Below are 22,897 nucleotides of genomic sequence, written 5' to 3'. Positions count from 1 at the left end.
GTGCTTTGAAGTATAAAATAAATTTTGTCCCTTCAGAATTATTCAGATATTGAGAGGGCAATTAATCTATGAACAGATGAATCTTCCCATCATAATTTCTGAACAACATTCTGTCTCCCGTCAAGCAGGCCTCTTCACCACCTCTCCAGTTTCTATTGATGACAGTGTTATGCCACTGTTTCACAAGTAATTGGGTTTTTTTGCTTTGTCAATATTTACCTGTGTCACCATTCAAGTTTTCCAGTACTTCAAAATCTTAACTTTTCAGGGAACAGAGAAAGAATGTTCACTAGCTCAAAATCTCTAGTATAGGTTAGTGACAAAAAAATAAAAATATATGTTAAAAAATTAAACAGTAATATTTCCCTATTGTGCCAAAATGGATGCAAGACTTCTCTCATTTAAGCTTTTTAAAAGGATTATGTGCATTTTCAGAGTTCCAACAAGATGCAGTGACTTAATAGTAAGAACAGGAGACAATTTCTTTTCAATGGAAAATGTTTATTTTATTTGTTTTCTGATGGAAAACCCATATTTTGCATGAAGGACAGATTTCACAAAGAAAAAGGAAGATGATGATATATGGAATAAATGTAAAATATGTAGGCAACCAGCAAAACTATGGATTGACAGTGGCTGGTGATGAAAAGTGAATTATTTGGTGGGATGAAAGAGAATGCTGAAAGGGGCCAGCAGGTCAAGGGAGGTGATTCTGCCCCTCTACTCTGCTCTAGCGAGACCCCACCTGGAGTACTGCATCCAGCTCTGGGGTCCTCAGTACAAGAAGGACATAGACCTGTTGGAGTGGGTCCAGAGGAGGGCCACAAAAATGATCAGAGGGATGGAGCATCTCTCTTACGAGGAAAGGCTGAGAGAGTTGGGGCTCTTCAGTCTGGAGAAGAGAAGGCTCCAGGAAGACCTTATTGCAGCCTTTCAATACTTAAAGGGGACTCATAAGAAAGATGGAGACAAACTTTTTAGCAGGGCCAGTAGCGATAGGACAAGGGACAATGGTTTTAAACTAAAAGCGGGTAGATTCAGACTAGATATAAGGAAGAAATTTTTTACAATGAGGGTGGTGAAACACTGGAACGGGTTGCCCAGAGATGTGGTGGATGCCCTATTCTTGGAAACATTCAAGACAGGCTGGATGGGGCTCTGAGCAACCTGATCTAGTTGTAGATGTCCCTGCCAATTGCAGGGGGGTTGGACTAGATGACCTTTAAAGGTCCTTTCCATCCCAAAGTGTTCTATGATTCTATGATTTGCCTGAAGAGACTTCTCTACCAGGGATGGCAGTTGGGATGGGTCTTAGTATTTTCATCTACATTTTTTGTACAAAACATGCACCAGGTTATTTGATGTCAGTGATATTTGCTGATAATCCTGTGCTAGGAGCACTGTCAACACAGAAGAAAACTGAAATGTTCTGTAGGAATATGAAGGGTACTTGATGCTTAATTACATTTTTGTTGCTGCTGTAAATGCCAACCAGTTTGAGGTTACTGAGAAAGAGAATGACCTGAGTATGGCAGGTAATCTCCAACCACAATTCAGTAATATGATCAACCTGTGAAAAAAGACAGACATTATCCCAAGTTGCTCCCATAGAGTCAGAGAGACATTAAGTCCAATATATGATGTACATTCAAATGACTATATACAATGAGATCATATAAATTCAGAAATGGTTAACTGAAATTAGGAGAGATGAAGAAGTATGGTGGTACCTATTAAAAGCCACAAAACCTCTTATAACTTGTGTGGCAAATTAATGACAACTAAGAACTAACCTTTCCGTAGTACTGCTCCTCATGTAGCTACTTGGTGGTCTATAGTACAGTTCTCATTGACTTCAGCTGTAACTATTACTGCTCATCACTCCTGTCAAATAGGCATCGGGGTTTCAAATGGGTTTCTGTAACATGCAGACTAAATGGTTAGGTACCATTATTCAGTTTATTACACTAGAGAAAAGAACGACATATAGAGTGAGGACCTAATATATGTGAAAATATTATTTCCAAAACTCAACAATGTTACGTTTTTCAGTGTGTCAATATTCCCTCTGAAAATGATTACAAATTTACTGAAAAGATAATCAGCCCAAATCCTTCTATCTCCTTCCAGAAAAGTTGGAAAAAAAAACATTTTTGAGGAAAAAATGCCAGTCACAGTTCAGGCCAGCATTGAGCAGGATCAAGCTGAAAAAGAAAAAAGAGCCACAAGCAAGTCAAAGCTGGATTTTTCTGTGGTGTTTTTTTTTGTTGTTTTTTTTTTTTTTTTTATCTGTTGGGGGTGTGTGTTTTTGTTGTTGTCTGAAAGCAGAGATTTTTTAGGAGAAAGGAAGTAAAATTTTTTAGCAGGCAGCTAAGAAACCATTTCCTAATATCCGTTATTATACAGAACATTACATCTTGGAATTTTATTGTTGCCTACAGTACTGCAAAATTACATTTCCTGGGACATATTAACTTATTGTTAGTTGTATGAGAAAAGAAAACCAAGGTACTGTATGTTTTTTGAACAATGGTATTTTAAAGAAGTTTGTTGCCATTGGGAAACATTAAGTTTGTGTCAGAAATTTCTTCTAATATACAACAGCATCAGGAGGGGTACAGAACCTTTGAGGCAGGAACCATTTTGAGCTATTGCTCAGAGCTACACTGTAAAATCAAGAAACTAGATTTCACTGAGCCGTTGTAATAAAAAGCTTCCCAGATATCATCTATTCCGACATACACTGTGAAAATATTCTCCCCTTGAGCTTAATTTCTTTCTAAATTATCTACCTATAAAAGCAACAATATGCCTGTAGGTTCAGTGATTACTACATTTATTAGCTACATAGTTCACCCATTCCTACCTGACAATATGTCAGGTTTGAATAGCTATTGTCTTCTTGTGAATTGGAGCTTGATTAAATGAACACTAATGAGCCATTGACTGTTATTTGGCCTCAGAGCACACAAACTTCATGACTGGCAATGTGATGGAAAAAGAAAGCAAAAACTAGCCACAGTTTTACAAAAGAAAAGTGCTTCAGGGGTTTGAAGCTGAACATTACACTTAGAAGTGACATTGGGTGTTTACTCCTGTACAACTTGCCATATAGAGCAGCGAACAGAAATTATGACAATCATGTCAAAGTATACAAAACAACTTTCCCACAAACAAATCCTGTCTATTTCCACCATTTAAAATAAGCAAAGAAAAGTCATTAAGGCAAAATTAATTTGATTCTACAGATTTGATTCTTCTATTTTAGAAGAATACCATGCAGAACAATTTTTGCAGCAGACTTGAACTTGGTGATTTGGCCACTTCTGGCATAAGCACAGTCTGGACATCTAATGTCTTCCCAGAACAGGTGGGATGTGTCTGAGATATCAAAAAGCATATAAGAGACAATCATTTCTTCAGTTGTTACACACTAACCTAGTTTATATTCTTAGGCTGATTTTATGCACTGCTCTCATTTCTTCATAATCACTTTAAAATCTGTGCCTCTCTGATAAATGTTAAGTGTTAGCTCAGTCAAATCCTCAGTTTTTACTGGTTTCTCTGTAGTACTTGCAGCCCCAGGCCTACCTCAGTCTTAAACAGAGTCCTATGGGACATCTGGTCAGGTATTGAAGGAAAAAAGAAGTGTCAATAAAGGTTGAGTGGCAGACCTTAGAAGACATTTTTCTGAAACTACAAATAATTCCAAATAGGCCTGTCTACAAATTGCTTATTGATTTCTGCAATTCTTACATGCAATTTTTCAGCCAGTTTGAGTGGATGAACTTATTTCTAAGGAATCTGAACCTATATTCAAGCTATGAACAAATAAGTCTTATTCTTGCCTCTCATATTTCTTCTGTGTTTGTGTGGTTAGAAACAGCCTTTCCAAGAGATTTTCTTTTACCATAGTCTGATCAGCAGAATCCCAGGTAGTAAGTAAAGTTTATAATTTTTAGATGAGCTGGATCCACTTCAAACTAGTTTTGCACTTGTATGAAACTAGAACAGATGTTCAGACCTCAGTCTGTAACATCTCACTGTAATAAAAGCAGCATTGAAGTGCAATTCTGTCATCTTGTGGTCACCCAGAAAGAAGAACAGAGGATCTTCAATCACTGTTATGGGAGTTATGGGGCATCACCTCACTGGAGAGGTTAGAGGAGAAAGGGAATTTTTTATGTTGAGCCGGAGCAGGCAGTGGGGGATCCTGGGACAGAGGAGTCATGTCTCAAAGCCTATTGAGAAAAGAGTAAACTATCAAAGAATCTGGAAAGCTTTACTAATTTATGCTTTATAATAGCAAAGTGTTAGAGAGGTATTTACACTCCTAGCTGTAATCTACTTTAGATTCATCCCACTGACCATTTAGTCCAACCTTGTTCCAGTATCAGATACTTCAACAGAAAGTGTAACACACTGCAATTGGGACACCATATCATCTGAATGCTTTTAAGGTTAGTTAGTATTCATTTGTGTCACCAACACCTAGAAGTAAAGAAAGCATGTAAACATATTGCAGATTTGTTCATCTCAGCTTCCTGAAGTAATAAATTCCTTTTAACAGCTGGAAATTCATTACATTTCTAATGTCACTTATGTCCCTTTTACATCTATGCTATTGCTTTCTGAAAACAAATAAAAATGTTGGGTTGTAGCTTTCAACTTTAAATTGACTCATTGTCATTATGCCATTCCCACCATCACCAGGATGCTTTGACTAAGAACATTAGAAGAAAAACTAGAGCAAACGGCAGGAGACCTGTAGTTCTAAACATCTGTAGCAAACTCATTTAAATAATTTGGAGAGATATGGGACAAGATGCTGTTGTGAGAAACTGTGATCTTCCAAAAAGGATGGCTATTGTGTTGACACCGTCTCACTAGCTCTGCTGGGAAGGTTAAGGAGATACAGAACTCTGAAAAGGAAAAGACTTACAGGAAAAGTCAACAATAATAATGTTAAAATATGTATTTAGTGATTATGACTGCTAGCATCAAGAATTTATATTAGTTCTGTACACCAGTAGGAAAAATAGCCTTGCTTTATGGTAATGACATCTAGCAAAGAGATACCGAAAGGTGATAAATAGCTTATTTATCTGAGACTTACTCAAAACTAGATTATATCTTTCCTTTGCTTTCGGCAGCTAGGAACCTCTGCCTAAGAGAAGGAATTGGCCCTTCAGATATCAGGTAATGTGTAGTTGAGGGCTGAGGTAGAAGAATGAATGATTATTTAATTATGTCATAAGTAATATGGAATGGAAAATGAGTAGCAAAGTAAACCAGTGCAGGGTAACACTACAGGCAAACCTGCAGTTTTTATATACAATCCACAGGCTGTGACATGGTTCATCTTATAATGAATACATCACACTTTTAGACAATATTTACTCCTTCATGGAATCACTGCATTTTCTTATTTTTCTCCTTATGTCAGAGATATTATTAAACTTTAATTCACACAGCTGAAATTAAACATATGCAGGTTAATAACAGCTGTGAGCAACAATAAGGCTACAAGGCTAATGCAAATAAATACTAAACAAAAGTTTTCACAGGATTCCTTTAAATTTTAGATTAATCATTAAATGTTAGTTGCATATTAAAGCTGTAATGCAGAGGCATCATAAGGGCAAAGGTTTCTTCAAGTGATTTACTGACCCCATAACTGAGAATATTTACATTACACCTATAAAAGAGTTCTGCATGGTTTTAGCACTGTATTTAAAACTATGATGCCAGTGTTAACTCCCAAGATATCTCATACAGAATGTTAGTTATAGAAAGCTTGACATTTTTTGTCAAAAGCTTCTCTACAGTGCAATGAGGAACTAATTGCACACAACACTGCCAACACTTCCATCAGGTTCAGTGCTGGTGATGTCATGATAGGGGACTATGCAGTGGCACCATCATTGCTCCATCATATTACTCAATACATGTCACTGTGTGGTACTGTAGAGTGAATAGTTGCTCTGGTAGCCCTATCTTGACAAAATTACCCTGGAACAAACCCTCAGGAATTGAAGCACAGATCAGAAATTATTTTAAATCAGAATTTTTTTTTTCTTTCAAATTCTACTCCTCCCTGAACAATAAATATAGAAGTTGAAAAGCACAGCAGTAAGCATACAGCAAGAATACCTCTTGCAAGAGAGAGGCAGTTCTGTCAAAACATTCTGTTTGCCTTTTCCCCATTATCTGAATTAATGCATGATGACAGTCACATCAATTTATGGCAATGAACAAAGCACCAAAAGAAGAAAAATTAACTTCTATTAGTAAGATATTAAACTATCCGTTTCTGATGTAAATCCTTATGGGAAACATACCATTCTTTGAGTTCTTTTTCCATCCTCTCTTTCCTTTCCTTGTCTCTCAGAAATGAAGAAAAGGTAGTTTTGGCTAAGTTGCTTATGCCTCAGGAACATGTCCCACTCATTGCATGTTTCCCTGCCAGGCACTCTTTATCTGTGTTTGTATCCTGTATTATAGATCACTCTGCAAGCTTTCTGGGGTGACAACTGTCTTTACTTTATATATGTACAGCATCTGGAAGAAACAGTCCCCTAGATTATGCCTACTGACAAGTGTAACAGGAAGGGGCCTTAATGCCATCCTGCTACCTCCCCTTGGATAAATCAATCTTGAGACAAGGAGAAGATCTGCTGGGAAATTGTACATTTGTAGGTTCAGCCCTGTAAAATGTTTTAGAGACACCCATAAAGACTATGGCTTTCTCTTTTGGTCATTTCTTAACTCTTGCTTGATTCACTTCTTTAAACTTGTTATTATGACTAAAACTACAATGTCCATCTATTATGTTTTACAGTGTGGTTCTTGTTAACATTTCTCTCCATAATCCCACAGATAACACTTGGAAAATATTTTGCAACATCACCTGGCAAGCTGAATTCAACTGCTTAATCCCATTTTCTAATAATTTAAGACATTTTCCACATATAGAGTCCTAATTTGTATTTCTGGCTGCCACTACATGTTTACTGCATTTAGTGAGCACTCAGACCAAGAACTGGGAAGAGCATGCAGACAGTCTCACATAGCATAGTCCAGATGGGTGGAAAATTGTAATCACAGTTTACCTTGGGATTGGGGAAATAGGACCATATTTATGCTACCAGTCTTGCAGTGAATTTCAACAACTCTGAATTTGGCACAAAGTTAATAACTCAGTTCATTAGCTTCATGTTTCTGGCTTTGTTGCCTTTTTGTCTAGCAGCTAATGTAGAAGCAAAATGTTCTGTGAAGTCTACTGTGCCCTTTCTCTTGCCTCAGTTTGTAGCATGCACCTGATCCACGCTATGAACATATAAAAATACTTCATAGAGCAGTGATGGCTCCTAGGCAGAAGTATCTATTCCATTCAAATTCTGAAAAACAGTAATCTTTAAAGGCCTAAGCCAAGACAGTGCATTGTTGGAGGGGGGTTATATCACTGGGAGAAATCAATGTCCCAGCATCTTAACACAGTACGATTTTCCTAATGGAAAAAAAAAAAAAAAAATCTGCGTAGTTATGTTACTCAAGCAGATATTGTTTCCAGCAATAAAACCATTCAGGAGAAATGCAAAACCTCACAATGGAGGATATGGGTCACTTAAAATTAAGTTTCAGCTTTCAAAGTGGTACTCAAAAAGCTGGTTCATATATACCTGAGCTAAGCAATAAACTTCTCTTTCAGTGATTCACTTATATTTCTCCTACCTATCATTTTCCTAAAATTGGTAAGCACCAAATACATTTGAAGACCTTGCAAAATGTTACTGAAATTGGCCAGTACAGTAAAAACATATGAAAAAGGAAGCTGTGTTCTGATGGCTGAGGTCTGGGAAACATCACATAGCTGAAGTAATTTTTCTTAATTAAATTTTATGAAACTGAACATTCCTGCCTTGGGTATAGGAACAACCTGTCATTACCCAATGTCTTTTAGCAACCTTTTCTTCCTCAGTCACATAATCTTTCTCTGTCTGGTCTCGGAAGAGTACTTGAATAAGACTATTTTACATCTTACTTTTACTTAAGCCACTCCTAGCAGAATACTCTATAAAAAGCAAGTCCCTGGCACATTTCCAGTAAAGGCTGAGCTCACTATAGGAGCTGTTTTTTAAGATTTTTAATCTGAATTTCAGTTCTTTGTAACCAAATACCAAGACACTCATTAACCCCACTGAGTTTTGCTTGCTTTTCTATAGGAATGAATATAAAAAGACTTCCAAAACTCCCCCATTGTTTGCTGAAAGCCAATGCAGAATATTGTCCACAGGTTTCAAGAGAAAGAAGATTTGGCAGATTCTGTCATTGCAACACCTCCTCAAAAGCAAAAAAAGGCAGCTGGGATGAGAGTAAAGCTCACTGATAAGGAAGGATTGAATAAGTTATTCCAACCAAAGTTGCAAATAAAACAAATTGAAAACCTTTTATTACCTTTATGCTACATTCTTCCCAGTGAATCTCGTTTGTGCTATTTGCAGCTGCTCTGTCATCTTAAGGGGAATCTCACAAACAATGCTGGTTTGTGCACAAACAATCCTGGTTTGTCTAAGTGATAACTAAAGAACAGAGCAATAAAAACAGAATATGGAGGTTAAAGTTGTAAACTTGTGTTTAAGTGTAAAGCCATACTTTTGCTTTAAGTAGAAAGTGTCAAATATGATCCCCCAATGCCCTAATGATTGCTTCTTTAATAAATTGATCAATTCCAGTTCACATTTAAGTCAATTAGGAGACTTATGTGATGAGAACTGTATTGAAACCCAGAAGAAATACGAATAAAAATAAATCCCAGTTTTGTTACATTATGTGAAATAGCATTTCAAGTACAAGTACATTATGTTAATGCTTGATGCTCTATTTGACATAGATAAACAAGCAAGTAAATTTAAAAAGCATTTTACAAGAAAATGTTTTCTTTCCATACTGAGATGAAATTGTTTTGGGTTGAAAATCCTCCTGAAATTCTGAATTATTTGTATCAGATATAAAGAATATGGATTAATAAGGTAATTATATCTTGCCACAAATCTCCTAAACCCAGCTATGACATTTACCTAAAGTACAAGACAAAATTAATTTTCCTTATTAAAGCTAAGTAAAAAAACTTTCAGGCATAAAATGCTGAATTCCAGATATTTCTACAAAATAATTGCCAAGTTCTGTTACACCAAGAACTGTTACTACAAGCATCTTCAGCATGATTTGCTTCCAGTTCATTCCCACTATCTTTGCACCATTTAAACACCAGAATGATCTTAAAGCAGCCATAATGGAATAACACTAGACTAACTTGAAAACTAACAGACTGCTTATTTCTGCAGATCTTCAATATCTGTCTTTCTTGCCCCTTTTATTTTACTTTTCTCCTCTGTGTGTGAGGAGAAAAATAAAGTACGGTGAGAAAGAGTAAATCCAGTCTTCTCTTGATCCCTGTTTCTGAGAGTCCTACTATTGACGTAACTGAGAGAAGCCCTTAGTTTGCTGTAATTGATTCTTTCAGGGATATCTAAGAGTTGACTTAAGAGTTACCTTTCTCATATATTTTACCTGCAAGTGCTCAATGTACAGTTTCATTGTAGATGAGAACCAGCTCTTCAAAAACCCTCCCCAGATTTCATTCACTCAATTGCTAGGCTCCTACTTTCCACTAAGTACTTGGTATCTCCATTAAAACTGCAATGGTGAAAGTATGCAACATTTCAACAAAGTGGGCACAGATCTGTCACTGATCTAAGCACAACAAATTACAGCAGATACACACAGATACAATTCAAGAACAAATTTTTAGTCTTGCTTCTAATGGTTTCTTTCACTTGTCAAGAAATATTAATGAATGGGACATTTCTTTCTTAGTTTCTAAAGTTATTTAAAGGGTTTTAGATACTGAAGTAATGTAAGAAATTATATATGTTTCATTAAGTCTAGGGTTCAGTTTGTTTCATTTTGGTGAATGAGTTTAGTGATGGTAGCATTAATCAGCTTTTAAAGAATGAAGAAATACATTTTATTTCTCTAACATGACTTTTAAGCATGAAGATAATGCTTTTCCACTACTTAAAAGGACCTGAGTGATATATTAGTCTTAAAGATCATGAAGCCAAGTAACATTTTATATTCAAGGCAGGATGGGGGGTTTCCCCTGCCACCAGGTGAGTGAAGTTGCACATGTGTTGTCTATATAGATTGCAAATCATAGCAGAAGAAGTGGAACTATCACAGCTGGATTGCATTTTGTTTTCGCAAATACACACACATACACATCCTGCCATAGTACAGGGAACAGGTGTCAAGTCAGAGGATGCAGGAGACATATTTTCCACTTCTTAAGTGGTTTTACTCTAAATAGCCTTTGCCCCAAGCATTGAAATGAATTATTTTCTCCCTTCCACAGTGGTTCCCCAAACAGTAGGTGAGAGCTGCACCCCTGCTTGCTCTCATACTTGAGTCCTCTCTGGTTTATGGCATTTCAATCTGTAAGGAAAATGCAGTCACAGAAAAGTCAAAGTAACTGCTCTGTATCAAGAAAGACTATTCAAAGTGAATTATGCTATTTTTGCTGTTAAGGATCTTAATTCAGTGTTTCCAGCAATGCTTATATACTGCAGATACAAAGTTTTTCCTCTGGGCTCTCCAGAAGCCTTTTTGGAAGTTAAAGAACTTTGTAAAGACTCTAGGGATGTGCTTTGCTTCAAAGTTACAGTCAATACTAAAGAAAGCTAATTAGCAACTCGTTACTATCTGTTAGGCCTTGCACATATTGTCATTTGAGCCACAAGAGATGGCCAAGTCTATTTGCTATTATCATTTAATCTGAGTGTGTCTGCAGTTCTCCCAGTCTCCAGATTAATGCATTGTATTTGTCAAATGTTTGTGTTTTGAAGAAGAAATATTCAGTTGAAGAGATAAACTGTTTGTTCCTCTGCCTGTCCATTGCACTGGACAGAGAGAGGACAGGAAGGGTATGTCTTGCAGTGCAACTTATAAAGACATTTTGATATCTGAAGTGTGTGGAAAAAGGTATGAAGATCAGGATTAAGTGGTCGCTTTATGATTATTTAATAACACAGACATCTCTTTCCCCTTCTAAGTAATAAAATGATTGAATCATTTTAGGAAAGTTTTCTCCATCATCTCACCATTTCCTAGAAAAAACTTGTTTACCAGTAGTTGTGTGACTTGAACATTTCAAGCAACAGCAAAGAGCAGAATAAGTTTTTTAAATTTTTTTTTTCAGTCAGCATGCAGGCCTCAAGAAATACAATAACTGATCAATAAAAACAGTAAGCAACAAAACAAAAAGAGCTGTATTGCTAATAAGGAAAATATTTCCTTTGGAATTTAACATTTACTGTACCTCTTGACATTTTTGTATCCATTTTGCCTTTCTCCAGTTCTTTTAATGCCTTCTTTCCTGACAAAAGCATCATGAACTGTGCTGTTAGCAAATCAGCATGTTTTCCATTTGCACTTATATTCTTAATACTGCCTTGATTGACCTCTCTCATTGCCAAAATGGTTTTCTTACATACACCAGAAATTTCCTTTACTGCAAATAGTGACTGAAGAGAAGAGACTGAAATTCCTGAATGTCCTAGCATCATAAATCCTTCAGGGCACTCTGCTCTATTGCTGCTAAACCTGTCATAATAGTTGACAAAGGTGTTAATAAAAATAGAGGGCAAAGAATCAGAGAACTGGTTTGAGGGCACAGATTATAAATGTATGTTTCCTCATTTGCTTCTTTGTGGGACTATCCACATGCAATTGGGTGGCCACCAACAAAAGAGGTGTGAGTAGAAATAGGCTCTTCGATCATTGTGCATCATTCTGTTCAGCTCCAGAGAGTTTGTTACCTATTTACCATGATGCTTTGTGACATCCATCAGACTGTGGAGCCCAGCAGTGGAACAAAGACGCCCCTCTAAAACCCCTAAGTTTTTAGCATGGTGGAAAAAAAAGTAAAAGTGTTTTTTGCTGTGACACTGATTTCACAGGCTAGTGTACAACCAATGACACAGCATAGCTCAGTGAGAATTAGATCTCAGCTCCTGATCTCCATCCATAGAAATCAGCAAGTCCCAAGAAAAGTGGGATATGCGCCTCACAAACATGTAAGCTAACACACATTCAAAACTTCAGCTTTTAAGGCCACAGTAGACAATACAGCTATATTTTATCCATAGCATAGACCAAAAGATCATGAGTAACATACACTCTTAAACTATTATTTAGTATATTACATATGACTATATTAGATACACAGTTGGACATAATACTGTAAAGAAAGTGAATATTATATTAGCATGTTTTTTACAGATTTACTGTGTTTTAATTTTGAGTAAATTAGCAAAAACTTTAAATAGAAATAATGAGAAAGTTATTCTAACATTTGTCCTATTAGATAGCTTGTAATTCTTGGCAGTGTATTCTAATCAACATTGACATATAATGAACAAAAATTTGATTTTCCTGGGAAAGCATTGTCCAGTTCCATCTTTAGAGAGTCAAGCATTGCTTGCATATTCACCTTTGGATGTTATCATCTAATATCACTGCACCTGCAACAAAGCCCCTAAAGTAATCAAGGCTCCTGACAATTACATATCTAGTTTTATTTCTTGTTTCAGAATAAGAAACACTTCAGAACTTTCCAAAAACTGTGAAAAATATGCTACATTATTCACAAACATTCAGTCCAGCCACCAGCTCAGCTTACACCAATTTGTATCATATTGCCACTTCAAAACTGTGCAAGTCTCCCTCCAGTGACATGCAAGTCCCAGAAGCTGGACACTATATTCAGTAACTTTGGCCTTAAACCAAAGGCAGATGGAAGGGTGAGAAAGGCGTGAAGTGTAAACTTCTAAACTCTGAGCTGAGTTTCTGCTTCACAGGAGCACAGGGGTTGGAAAACAATATTAAACAGTTGCAACAGATTTGGTTACTTGTAAAAACATGACTGGATTTTTTGAATTACTGAAGAATAACGACGTGGCAAATCACCACCTGTAGCCAGTAACTTTATTGACCTGTGGAGCACAAGATGGTGTGGCAGTGTGCCGTGCATCATTACAGTAGGCTGTGGTGGGTGGATACTCTGGTGGAATTAATGAGGATGATGGTTTGGTGCCTGCACTCTGAGTGCCAAGATGAGAGCTTCACAGTCACTTCTACATTAGCTGAGGAAAATGTGATAGATCTCAGCACTGCCCTTGGTGATGCTTTTCACCAGAAGCTTTAATTTCAGCTTGTGAACTACTTTGGCTTCTATTTAGAGAAAGTTTTTTCCTCAAACCATGTAGTACGAGCTGTTCCTGCAAGTCATATTGAAAAATCTGTTTATACTAATTGTTCCACACCAAAGCCAATGTCTGAGAAAGTCTGTGAAAGCCCTGGTCACACTGAGGTGTTTTATTTCACAGGAAGTCCCTTTAAACATAATTTTTGATACAAAGGAGAAGTGTAATTATAAAGGTTGGCAACTGAAAGATAAATAGAATAGAAAGACACATAAATGTAGTAAGAGATTAATATGGATCATTATAGTAAATAACGATGTTATATTCATGCCACAGCTAAAAAATTGCAGCTACTTTATCATGAAAGGCTTAGATACAGAAAACCAGGTAATCCCTAGAGAACAGCACTGTTAACGTTTAGAGGACAGCTTGCTCTGGTGATGGGTGCTCGGTGAGATAGCTGAGAATTCAGGACCTGCAGGAAGATGTCAATGAAATATTTCATCTTAAAAACAGCAGCTGTAAAGGGTATTGACTGGTTCTAATATATGAGGCGTCCCAACACTAGGCTGACTGCAAGTCCTACCAAGCCAACCACTTATTGATTCCACCTGGAGTCACTATGTGTTAAGACAACTGGTAGCAGAAAATCCAGACCTCCAGCCTTTTCTACTCCCATACAAGTACCAGGGTACTATTCTCGCCTAGCTACAGATATGAGGCTCTTCAGACAGAACACTCAGGCAATTAATATGTTGAAGCTGAAGGAAAAGTTCAGCCTCTTCCTGCTAGCATACACCTGATACTGGCCTTCCCACAGGGCTCAGAGCAATTTTTCAGTGTCAAGTACAGCTCCTTGATTAAAGAAAGAGATGTATTTGCACACTCCTAAAGCGCTGACATTTAATAGGATAAACTAATATTCCTTTCTGGCAAGTATTTTTCATTTTTTGGACTTAATCAGATAACAAAAGAGTATTTTGTTTCAACAATAGGAAGGCTAGATCTGACAAGTTGTTGTTCTAAAAATGAGTCATTGTCTTATTCTGATTCTGAGGACTGAGGACAAAAATATGCCATTCATTCACTGTAGGCATCCCAATACTCTCCCCATTCTCACAGATAAAAGGCTTCTTTTTTTTTTTTTTTTTTATTGTCAACATGCTTTGGGGAAAAGTTTTCCAGGGACTTTATTATGACCTATATGTTGCAGGTGTTTGATTCCCCTCTGAGGCTATGAGGAGGGAAAGGAAAGATGAGTACGCAGTTTAAAGTGTCTACCAAAGCAGCCTGGAGCCAGCTCTGGCATCGCTCAAATGCCAAGCCAATGCATCAGTGTACAGGTAAGGGTGTGGAAGATAAACTTCCTCCAGCAATCCCACCCCTGGGTGCTGCTGTTTGGACTCTGGCTATATTGCAGTTCTGGAAAAGAGCACAGCAAACTGAAGTATTGACACCTTGTACAAAGATCTCTTGGCTTTAGTCCCCATCACAACACAGTACCCTGAAAGGAGAAGACAGCCTTCATTTTTACTCATAGATCAGTTTGTGTAATTTACTTTTAAACTCCTTTTTGTTCTCCAGAGTTTCATTTTAACTCTTTACTATCCATTGTTTATTGCTGAGCAGTTGTTCTCTGAGGGCATATGGTTAGGTAAGAAAGGTTTAGTTTCCCATGTGGCTCCATAATGGTATTGATTATTTACAGCCTGTGAGACAGCTATGGGCACTGCAAAGAGCATTCAGGCAAAGCTTGCTTTTGACCTACTTTAAGTAAAAACCAACTATAAGTGATGCTCAGGAAACACAATTGTGAAAAATGATTTTTTGGAAAATAATTTGTAATGATACTAGAGAGTATCTCTTTGAGAGGGAAAAGTTGAAAATCTGAAAAACCATTGTTACCAGGCTGCCTATCTGGGCATCTCCAGCATCACATCTTCGCCATGAAAAGTAATTTGAGAGTTATTGGGGGAAAATGAGAAAATCTGCAAAATACTTTGCTATTGAGCAAATGAAAAGCTTAAGAGGACCATTCATTTGCTGTGCAGATGGAATGAGCAGCGAAGTAAATCACTTGTGATCAAAACCAGATTGATGTATCCCATAACAAAAGGCTGAAAAAAAGTAAGCTAAGTGCAGACAGGGAGATCCTGTGCTAAAAGACTGGTGTATGGATTTCTGCAGATCCATACCGTACCTTTTTATATTGGTTTTGGAGATTTGAAAAGCATTCATTTTATTTGAAAAGCAATTTGAAAGGGCTATATTTACCAGGTATAGCTTGCTAGACACCTATGTCTATGCGTGGCAACAAATTTGTCGAGTTCTAATAGCCCCATTTATCTAAAAGCAGATGTTGAATTCAGAGTTGCTAGCCAGACAGCACAGACTTAACAATCTTTGCTTGCTTGTGATCTGCCTTTTGTATTTAGAAGACTGATTGAATTGAAGTGGTCAGACTGCAGGATTAATAGCACTCAGACACACAGTCCTATTTCTAGTCTCTGTGAAGGGCAGCAGTGTTTGTTCCTCACTTTTTCATTTTCAGTTTACAGAAAAGTTTCTTTAAATTCTAGATTGATAAATCAAATAAAAGGACATTTTAATTGCTATTGACAGCTGTTCTATTCCACTGTAGCATCTTCTGTAATGTTGGAAAAATAGAATACCAAAAGGTACATCCCTGTCATGGTTTATCCCCAGTCAGCAGCTAAGCACTACACAGCTGCTCGCTCACCCTCCCCACCAGCAGGATGAGGGAGGGAATTGGAAGGGCAAAAGTAAGAAAACTCGTGGGTTGAGATAAGAACAGTTTAATAATTTAAATAAAATAAAATAAAATAAAATAAAATAAAATAAAATAAAATAAAATAATAATAATAATAATAATAATGACGATGGTGATGATGATAATGATAATAACAACAACAATAATAATAATAATAGTAATGAAAAGGAACTGTGCACCTGGTAGACCATGGGAAGCTGAAAAGTCCTTGACTAGTGTAAGCACTACTTAGCAACAACTAAAACATCAGTGTGTTATCAACATTCTTCTCATACTAAATCCAAAACAAGCACTATACCAGCTACTAGGAAGAAAATTAACTCTATCCCCGCTGAAACCAGGACAATCCCGTATGTTTATTTTCTGTATATCCACTGGTACAAAAGTGACAAGTTTTCATCGACTGCTATCAACACTGGTCTCTTTTTTTGTAATAATAATAATAAAATTAATAGAATAAAAAATAATAAATAATAATAAATAAATAAATAATGAAATAAAAATAATAAAAATAATAAAAATAAAATTACCTGTTCTAAGTTCAGTTTTTTAGAATTCTTCAAAGTTGTGGCATAAAATACTTGCTTCTATTCAAATTCTAAGCTGTGTCTTATTCTCAGTTGTATGCAGGAGTTAAGACTATGCAGTAATTTATACAAAGAACTATATTAAAATTTGCTCCTTTAAGTAAGGGTAAGACAAGCACAGAGATTCAAACCAACACTGTGGATACAGAGTGGAAATAAAATATGTTACAGATGACAGGAAGCAAATGAAATACTTTAAATGTCACGAAAGACCATTATATCTCTTAAAGCTAAATGTTTTTTCCAGTTGTTGAAGCAACACCAACGTCCTCACCAAATCTTTTCTTTTTCCATGTCGAGTCTAGCACATGTCAAGCACAGCAAACCTCCTGCACACCTTACATCTCTTGACGGTAACAGCACATCAGAAGTCCAAGGGTCATCTTTGTACATAATGAGTGAGAAAATATAAAAGGTAGAAGTTTTCTTTTTCTTGACACTACATAAACTTCACAGCTACCATCGACTCTTTTAGATCTTAATGCTATGAACCAATAGTTAAATATTCATTTATGATTAATGAATAATTATGAATATGGTTATATAATTCTGCAGAATACCTCATCTCCACTGGTTTTCTGAAGTTATGTTCATTTGCATAGCTGAATATTTAAGGATCAAAGAGTCTAAGAGCAACTGAGTTTGGATCAGTCCAGAAGTCCATTCAACCCGGTAACCTGTCTTCAATTATGGCCATTAGCCACTGGGAAATGGCTAGGTAGAAACTAGCTCTAGCTGGAGTTTCTAGCTAGAAAGTAAAGGACTAGCCTCTTTAGTACAAGAGGAGGGCAAATGAACAACTCATATAAATACATTCAGTATATCCTATTCAGATGTTTCTTTCCTCAAAGTTCAGGACCCAGAGTAACTCCTGAATCTATTGCAATCTAACCATAACGTGTAATTCAGAAGGCTTCGGTGTTTGTGCAAATGCTTAATTGGCAAGTTCTTTTGACCCTTGGCAATTTGTTCCAGGGTTTACATTTCTTCAGTAAAAAGGGTTTTCCTTATTTCTCCTTTTATTTCGCTAATCATACCTAAGGAGTTCTCTGTACATGTTAGTGCAACATGGAGGAAAGCCACCCAGGTTTCAGCTGTTGAACATCTTCTCTGTCTTTTAAAACTGTGTGTGAGAGTTAAAAATATAAATAAAAATTGTAGTAAGAATATGAGAACTTGTGGTTCTTACACAAAGAAAACCAGAAGTATAAAATAATCTTTGCATTAATATAATTTCAATAGGACAACAATGTTAACATGAACTTGGAAGAATTCAGCTCTGCCATCAATAGGGTTTGCAACCACCTCAGCAGCAAAAGTGAGGAAACTGCAGATGTTCATGTAGCTATTTCTTGGTCCTGTGCTGATGGTAGGATTCAGCCTTGATTGATTTCAAATAGACATGTGGGGCACTTACCTCTTCCTGTATAATATCTTACTATATCTTGTTTTTATTTAGAATGAAATAATGTCATCGATAAGGTGATTCCATTGAAGATGGTGTTTTGCCAGAGATGAGTTTAGCTAATACTTTTAGCAACTAAATTGTGACTCAGTTCTGACATTTTGCAGTTTATCTTGTCTTGTTAAAAAACTAGCCATTAGGCAAAATAGTGAGTCATTATTTTACTTTCTCTGAAGTGAGAATTGAGAACAAAAGACAGTAAATTGCTGGTCACCATGGATACCTGCTTCTTTCATCATACAGGTATTTCTATAAGACTTACTTTGAGGCAAAACTGTAAATTATCTGGTAAAATACTGTTCTTTGGGGAAAAAAACCAAAATTCTTACCTTTCCTTTAGCCTCAAGAAACCAAGAATAAATTATTTTTCACAATGTGGTGAATGGCAAAACTCTAAGGTGTATGGGGTGGGTGTGTAGAATTTCAAGTTTTCTCAATCATTTGGCAATTGTCTTTTAGATTAAAAATTCCTGCTTACCAAAACTGTCATCATTCTTATTTTGCAGATGGTTACTAAAAATACACGTTGTTGCAGTGGCATTTGCAAAATCTCAGCATAAACCAGGTTCCTGCCTAATGCAAACCTGTAACATTAACAGGGAATCTGATGACATCCCAGTGATACCTGCTCTGCTCCAGAGGACACTATGGCTCTGTGTTTCAAGCTGCTGTATCTGCATGTAAGTGGACATAGTTTCTGTCCTGTGCTGCTTACAAATGACAGGCAGAGGAAAGGTAGTATTATTTCTGTTTGTCACAAGCAAGGCTCTAAAATGGAAGGGTATAGATTCTCTAAAGTACTTTGATATGACTACACTTGGCCATGCAAACCAAATCTCAAAGGTAGTTTGGCATTGTCCAAGACTGTCTCACAATTCATGAACACGTGTGCCCACGGCTCATGAAAAATAGAGTGAACAAAGCCAAGTGAGCCAGGGGCAAAAGACAGAAATGGTACAATGCCTATGACTGGGCAGCTGACCTAGCCAGAGCATTTCTCCTCAGGCTGAGGATTTCCAGCTGCTGAACCTTTGCAGAGGAAATGGGCTGGCAAAAGAGACGTATTCAACACATTAAAAAAAGCAAAGTGAGAGATCCACAACAGAATAGTGAATGTCATATATGGTGGCCAGATCTCCCATTTGGACGCCGAAGAAGCTGGCTCGACCCTTGCTCCAGATCAACCCCACTACACTACATGAATCCTGGGTCATGTTTACCACAGCACTCGCTTAAGACAGCAGGTCCCAAAGGCAAGAGAGTCTGAAGAACATCTCACACAGGGGTAGCAGATCTGTGGCTCGAATTTGGGCCGAGCTGGACACCACTGAGAAAAGTCTGCCATCATCTTCCCCAGTGGAGCTCTCCTCTACTAACAGTGCAGTTTATGGAAGTAATTTGAAATCACGCAGCCCAACACATTATTCATCTTTGACCAAAAGTCTCTTTTGGTAGGGTGTCTGTTCAATCTGGTTCACCCTTTGGTAGAGTTTAGCCAGATAGCTTTCCCTCACCAAGCAGATCTGCTTTTGTGAATGCACATCAATGGAGAAATGCAAAATTTCTTCTTTCTCACGTAAGTGTGACTTACTGGGGCAAGCCTATCAATTCAACACTCACAGACTTGATTCTCTGAGCCAGCTCTTCAGCTCTTTGAGGTCAATATGGGTTTATAGCTTTAATATAAGCTATGAACTACATGTGAGAAATCAAGTCTGAAACATTCATGTCAACAGGACCTTAGATTCTGTACAAGTAATGTTTCTCTTTTTCTGATATCTGAACAACTTGACATTTGAGGTCTTTGCACTGATGGGAACAGGAATTTTTGCTTTCTGTTGACGCCAGCTGAAATTTTTTTTAACTTCAGTGCAAGGAGGGTCTCAATCTAAGGATCTAGAGTATCAGAATGACATCCCCTGAGTTGAAGCAGATATATTTCAGAAAGAATTGGACCTTGAGCAAATATTTTAGTTTTACATTTTGATTGCTTTCTTATTAATCACTCCATTCATTCATAAGCCGATCCCTCCATAAAGGTTATTCTATACTTGTCAAAAGCTAACCCTAATATTGATAATCCATTTTTTTAATATCTGTACTCATTGCTAGCTCTGTCCAGTTATCATACTAGCAGAGCTAAGCATTGCTCCTTTTGGGAAAAGTCAATCTGAATGTTCTAGAAACAGAAACACTTCACTTGAATACAGCATTATTTGGAAACATGTAAATAGAGGAGAGTTCTAGAGTTTCCTAAACTATAATATTTTATGTTAAAAAAGATGGGTTTATGGCAAAGAGTTGGACATGAAAGATGACAAATTTTCCAGCAGGAAAAAAAAAATCCAGAAGCAGAAAGAACCCAACCCTGTCCCAACCAACAGTAAGTATTCATAGACATTTGCTTCCAGCTAAAGAATAATGTGGGTTTTAGCAGCTGACAGTTTCCCTGGTAATATTTTAAGTACATCAGGGTTATTTATTTTAGTATAAATTATCCAACTGAAAAAGAAGTAGAACCTGTTAACGATGAGTAAACAGCATTGTGTTTGGACATGAGTAATGCCATGAATCCTTTCTTATTTTATTCACAAAAGGGCAAAAATCAGATGTGTGAAAGATAAGGGGGGTACAACACATTGTAAAGTGAATTTTTAAAAGGCAGGTCTCATGCTGCCTTGTGTCAAGGGCAAGTTTTTCAATACACTTCTACATAAAGTCACTTACCTAATTCCAGGACTCTTGCTGTTTCCAACCCTGGAAATACCAATCCCAGCATGCATGCTATGGATAGGTGCTTCAGACAAACAGATTTCCACAGACCACCTTATCTGCTTTACCAGCTGTATACAGCCTTTTACATCACACTGCATACAAAGACAGGCAAACTTCATTTCCATCACATTTGGTATAGAAAAGAGACTGCACTTGGGCAGCATCTGTGTGTGGTAAATGAGACATAAATGGGGTAAGTCTGAAAGCCCTCAGAGTAAGCCTCTCTGATATTCTACATCTAAGGTTAGCCCTCCTCAGAACTTACTGAAACCCTTAGTCTCCATTATTGTTTATTTTTCTCTGCAGAAGACATACATCAAGGAAAGTAAACAAAAGTATTAATTAATAAATAAGAGCAGAGGATGTTAAAAAACCCAAAGAAAATCAAATTGCAGAATTTTAAAAAGTGATTGGTACTATAGTAAATAAATGCCACTACCCATCACTTGACGTGAGGCACATCGCATCTGACTGTTCTTGTCCTGGATACTCGGAGGCAACTGTAGGAACACTTCATCAGTCCACATGCAAGGTGATAAGGATGGACAATGACAGAGTGCACACAGTCAATGGATGAGGGGGAATGGATGATATAAAGCTGGAGAAAGAATGGATTCCATTCATTTTCTTTTGTCTCAATCTGAATACAATACACTGAGATTCAATGGGCATATGAAGCTTGATGAAGTTCTCTGGAGATTTTTACAGGTGCATAGAATTGCTGTCCCCATAAAAGAGTTCTTGAGCTTTGTTTGTTAAGGGTTTGTTTTGTGTTGAATGGTGCAAAAAGGAATGGTTTGAAAGACTTTTGATTTGTTTGTGGTTTCAAATTATAAAGCAAATTCCTAAACAAGGCATTTTTAAAATAGTTTTTCCTTTGAAGATGTTTTTTGTTTTGTTTTAAAAAATAAAAATCAAGTCCTTATAACTAAGAAATGTCTAATTAGTCAATAGAGTAGCTAGCCTCAGAAGAGGTGTAGATTTACTAATGAAGCTAAGGGGGTCTGATGTCCTCCCTCACAACTTTATTGGCAGGAGCTAGCGTGGTGCACTGAATGCTAGTTTCCCGATGTAGAAACGGCTGCAGAACTGCACAGTTCTGCAGGGCTGCCATACTGCCTGAAATCTGATGGCTCTTCTAATCCAAATTAGACGTGCTCTACCAGCTAGTGTCCCTTTTTAAGACAGTAAACTTAGGGTTGTTGTTATTATTATTATTAACCTCAGGAACTGGTATTGTCCAAGATAAACAAGAAAGTTTTTGCCATTTGAGAGATGACTACCACTCCAGAATATTCTTATCTTACTTGGTTATTAAGCAGAATGATGTCCATCTCTAAATTACTGTTTAGAGAAATACACCATACCCAGATATTTGATTCCTAGGTTTAGGCTGAAGTAAAGTCCCTTTACTGCAAATTTTCGTTTTTATGAGGGCACAGGTGGACCCTATGTTTGGAGAAACAAAACTGTTCTGTGAGGGTATTAGCTCTTGCTGTAGTTTGCTGTCCTCTTCTACAAAGCATTAAAGGAGCTTGCTGTATGTAGTGTTTGATGCACTTTGACTTTTTAGGCTACTTATGGACTGGAATATAAAAATCTTTACGCAGCATCTTCTCACTTTGATGCTTCAGTTTTTCACTTTCATTTATTTCAGCTGTCTCCCCGACATCAAATGCTCTAATGTTTTTGGCAGAGATTGCTGCACAAAAAGGCATCTGGTAACTTCACGATGACAGTTTCTTTCAAGTTTATATTCTGTTCCTTTTGTGCCATTTAGTAATTCTTACAAAGCATGCAAAGGCATTCCAGCCATGATAGTTTACTATCACTTTCTGTGTTTTCATAATTTCATGAAGTGTATACACAGCATTAGAGAGCTGCCATTTGAGAGAGCACTTGAGGTCCTGGCTATCACATATGTTAAGGCTGCAAGACTGAAGCAACATCTAGCTTAGAGTGTTCTACAGGTAGAAGACATTAAACTGCAGATCTGCACATTGATGGTTAGTTT

At 37.0% G+C, this 22,897-nt stretch overlaps 1 long non-coding RNA gene across 1 annotated transcript in view; it reads left to right on the top strand.

Annotated features, from left to right (window-relative positions):
• LOC148057350 (uncharacterized) overlaps positions 1 to 16,993 on the top strand; it is a 40,995-nt gene extending 24,002 nt beyond the window's left edge. The window contains exons 2-3 of the long non-coding RNA XR_015702973.1: positions 14,479 to 14,608; positions 16,949 to 16,993. This is a non-coding gene — a long non-coding RNA (uncharacterized LOC148057350). The remainder of the gene's footprint in view (positions 1 to 14,478; positions 14,609 to 16,948) is intronic.
• The last annotated feature ends 5,904 nt before the right edge of the window (positions 16,994 to 22,897 follow it).

The sequence above is a fragment of the Nipponia nippon genome, unplaced genomic scaffold, assembly GCF_047370975.1.
Source record: "Nipponia nippon isolate SJK-2023a ecotype South Korea unplaced genomic scaffold, ASM4737097v1 scaffold_1, whole genome shotgun sequence".
Taxonomy (NCBI): Eukaryota; Metazoa; Chordata; class Aves; order Pelecaniformes; family Threskiornithidae; genus Nipponia; species Nipponia nippon.
Note: the sequence above shows the minus strand (reverse complement) of the source record. Positions and strands in the feature narration are given on the sequence as shown.